The sequence below is a fragment of the Ananas comosus genome, linkage group 7 (assembly GCF_001540865.1).
Source record: "Ananas comosus cultivar F153 linkage group 7, ASM154086v1, whole genome shotgun sequence".
In the NCBI taxonomy this organism is placed as follows: Eukaryota; Viridiplantae; Streptophyta; class Magnoliopsida; order Poales; family Bromeliaceae; genus Ananas; species Ananas comosus.
In genome coordinates, this window is record NC_033627.1 from 11,455,733 (window position 1) to 11,460,232 (window position 4,500).

Genomic DNA, 4,500 nt, shown 5'->3' on the forward strand with positions numbered 1-4,500 from the left:
TCTCTCACCCTCTCTAATTTTCCTTTTAGGGGTTTAATTTCTTAATAATTGTGGGCATAATCGTGGTGCTGGAGATCTGGATGTGTGTGATTTTATAGGGATTAATTTTAGAGTTTTGTGCGATGATAATTTGCCATGGGTTCCCTGCTTGTTCAACTTTTGTTTTTATTTATATTTTTATCACTTTTTTTAAAGGAAAAAATCAATTAATTTTAGCTCATTATATTATATATTTATATTCAACAATAAATAGCTCTATAAATGATTATTATACCAAAGTTAATAATTTTAATTATGTGTTTATCATATTCATATTGTATCATCAATGCCAATTTTCGTTTTTTTTTTTTTTGGTTAGAATGAGCAGTATTTTTAACAATAAAAATTTGATTAAAACAAATGGTGAAGATTATAATAAGAACAAACAAGAAAGGGGCTTGGGCATCAAAATTAAAAATTGAAAAGATTTGTATGTGGAGAGGTGAGGACTGCATGTAAAGATGATGTATGTAACTATGTATGGTTTAGGGTTTAGACTATGTAGGGAGGTGCAGCTTCTGGCCAGTAAGGAAAAAAAAAAAGAAGAAAATTTTGGTTTGATCTGAGTTGCAGGTTTTGTTTGGCTTTCCTCATATTTCATAGGGATGCAGGTGCAGCTGCAGGGCAAGCTTTTGTTTCACCTAATGCTGAAATTCAGATTAGGGTAAACCTTAAATACCATCTATATACTTTCACACTTTATATACTTTCATACTTTTTTATTTTAGTACTATATGGTTTAAAGTATATTAATTTAGTAATTTGTGCTTTCAATTCTCTGTTTTTGTCGGTTCATCCACTAACATTTCATTAAATTATATATAAAAAATTTTAGATGTTCCATCTAGATTTATCGAATATTTATTTTTGTATTTTTTAGTTTTAATTTTGTCACTGATTTAACGAAAAAAAATTAGCGGAGGGATTAATAAAAAAAGAAAAATGAAACTATGATACTAAATAAATACAATTTAAATCATAGAATATTAAAATAAAAAAAAAAAAAGAGGTGGAAGCATCGGTGTGGTATTTGAAGGTTTTTTTTTTTTTGAAGGTTTTTTTCTCTTTCTTTTCGCTTCTCCAATTCCTTTCCCGGTAAACGAAACGTAACTCATCTCATCAAAATTACTCTTTTTTTTTTGGTCCTTTGATTTCTATAACTTTTATTTATTTTACAGGAAGTAAGGGGTGTAAGATGCCGTTTGGATTGGGTACAGCAGGGGGATAAAGGGGTTATTCCCCCTCTTGTATCCAAACGAAAAAATGGATGGGTGGGAATAAACTTGTTCCCAACCCTCCGGTAGAGAGAGAGAGAGATTTTTATTTTAAATTAAAATTTAAATTTTTAAAATTTTAAATTTTAAATTTTAAATTCTAAAACTTAAATTTTAATTTTGATATTTTTAATTTTTAATTTTTAAATTTAATATTTTTAAGTTTTAAATTTTAAATTTGATATTTTTGTTGTATTTTTTTTTTCAACAGAATGATATGATTGATTTATTATTAATGATTTAGTACAAATATGATATACAACAGACAGATTTTAATGTGTCTTGAATATTTCCTAAATATATTGTAAATAAAAAATACTCTTTTCTCTCACATTCTCCTATCCATATAAAGTGACAATTTTGATAAAAATGGACAAAGCTTTTCTATGGACCATATTGAGTTTATTATCTGATTTTTTTGATTTTAATTTTATTATTTAATTTTTTTTTATTTTGATTTGACTAGGTCAATAATAGCACTTTAGCTTNGTATAATAATTTTTGTAATTATAAATTGAGAATTAATGTACTATTAATCCGCTAAAATGAAACAAAATGAAAAATTGGATTGTAAAATTAAATCTTTAAAAAATTTTGTAGTCAAAGCAAAATGATTTATAGTTCATGAGTCCGGCTACTATACTCTTATAAGTATGAAGCTTCTTGTATTCATAAATTTTTGGCTGTTAGATCTGCTCTTTAATCATTTTTATCCGTTAGATTATATTATTCAACCAACTACTTATTCAACCCTAATCTTAGGGAGCCCACCATCAATCTAACCGTAACTACTGTTATCCTAACCGCATATTTTTTCATCTGAACAATCGAAAATTTATCAGTACAAAGAACTCTATGCTCATATAAGTATAGTAGTCCCAGCCTATAGTTCATATATATTTTATATATTTTAACCTAATTTTTTTTAAAATATACTTCTCAATTGAATAAAATCCAAAAAAAAAAGAAGCTACATCACTTTTTATTAAATTCAACTAAATAAAATACATATTATTAATAATTATATATTTTTTTAAAATTTTAACTTTAAGTATTTGGAATTTATGATTATATCTAATCGAACAGACCCTTGAAGCTGTGAGAGGGGGAGTTATGTGTGACCGAATAGAAGTTGAGGGATCTCGCTGCATTTTCATAACGTTGGGGGATAAAGATTAAAGATTGTAATGGGCCCACCTCGGTTTCTGCGCCGGTGGGTCGCTACTTTACTAACTATGCTATTATTATTTATTAATTACTAATTATTCATACAAATTATTATTTAATTATTTAATCCTTTTATTGCGATGGTGACGGAAAAAGATTCGGTCTTGAAAAATCGTGCTCAATAATGGACGGCCCAGATTTTGACGAATTCAAAATTGCACCGTTGTTGGTCCCCAATCCTTTTCAGCTTTTACACTTTTGGTACCTTTAACCCTTTTTTTTTAAGTAATATAAAATTTATAAAATCCTATTTTTATAAGATTTTAGTTTAAGCACCTAATTTTTAATTTATTTGATTCCAATAATTTTTATTTTTTTATATAAAATTTAAATTAATTATTTATTTTAATAAATTTATAGTTGGGTGACTTGCGTAATATATATTAACTAAATTTAAAAAGACGAACGGCGAGTTCAAATTTTAAAATTAAAGAGTCATTAACTGTCTCAAATCAAATATATTAAAATTAAAATTTTTAAATATTAAATAGTCAGATCAAATTTGGTGACCATTGAAATAATTTCATACAATTTTTTTTTTCATTTTTAGCATTTACTCCGACATTTATATTTGGTTTTACTTACTTTTTAGTTTTTACGCCTATTTATCGATTTCGATATTAACTTATACAAGTTTTTGAAAAAATTACTGACAAGCGCGTAGGAGAAGAGGTTGGGGACCAAATTTTTTTTTCTAAAAAGAAAAATTGAGCGAGTAAAAGTAAGGGACCATGATTGAGATATAGTTGCCAACAATAAAGGTAAACTTCAATATGCCACCTCTGTGATTTTACATTTTCTCACTTTAGTACCTTATAATTTAAAGTGTATTAAGTTAATATTTTGTGGTTTTATTTTTATCTTTTCGTCAGTTTTTTCGTTAATATTTCGTCAAATTATATACAAAAAACTTCAGATACCTTATCTAGATTTATTAAATATTCACTTTAGTATTCTTTAGTTTTAACTTTGTTACTGATTTAACGAAAAAAATTAGTGGAATCGATAATAAAAAGATAAAAATAAAATCGCATGGTACTAAACTAAATTGATACACTTTAAAGCACAGGATACTAAAGTGAGAAAGTGTGAAACCACATGGATGATTTTTGAAGTTTTTCTTGAAAATAAAAAGGTAGGGACTAAAATAAAAATCTGGTAGAAGTTGGGGACCAATAACGCAATTAACCTGATTTTTATGGGGTCCCACCGTCCCACGTGGTAGGAGGGACAAGTTGCCACGGCGCGCCAAAAGCAGATTAGGTACATCGTACTGCACACTGACCCATGTCTCTGGAACCAAAATATATGCCTAGAAAAAAAAATTCTAGAATATGCCAGTTATACTGATATAATATTTTTAATTAATTAAATAAATTTTTAAAATTAATTTATTATATTATAATTATAAAAAAAATATTTTTATTGTATTTTTTTTTTTAAAGGAGGGGATTGGCTTGTTATTGTTTTTTTTTTTTTTTTGAGAGATAGGTAGCACGCTACACACTTCGTTTATTTCATTTAGAAATAAACTTAGCTAGAAATATAAATCAACGAAGATTCGAACTTGGGACCTCGGGTATCAACCACTAAGCCCTTTGCCACTTGCTTTAGGGATAATCGGTGATTGGCTTGTTATTACTGATGTGGTACAAGTGTGATACAGTAAACTTTTCTTCACAGTAGAAGTATTTCAGTCAGACTCTCTCTCTCTCTCTCTATATATATAGTCCGGTTAAGATGCTATTAATAGCACGAAGCACTTGGTGCTACCAAATTTTCCGCCGTTAGATCTATCCTTTTGATCATTTTCACCCGTTAGATCATACTATTCAACCAACCACCCACTCAATCCTAAGGGGCCTACATCATCCTAATTGCACATCTCTTTATTCAACGGCCAAAAACTTGGTAGCACTAATGACTTGGTGCTATTAATAGCATAATAGTCTAGTTTTAT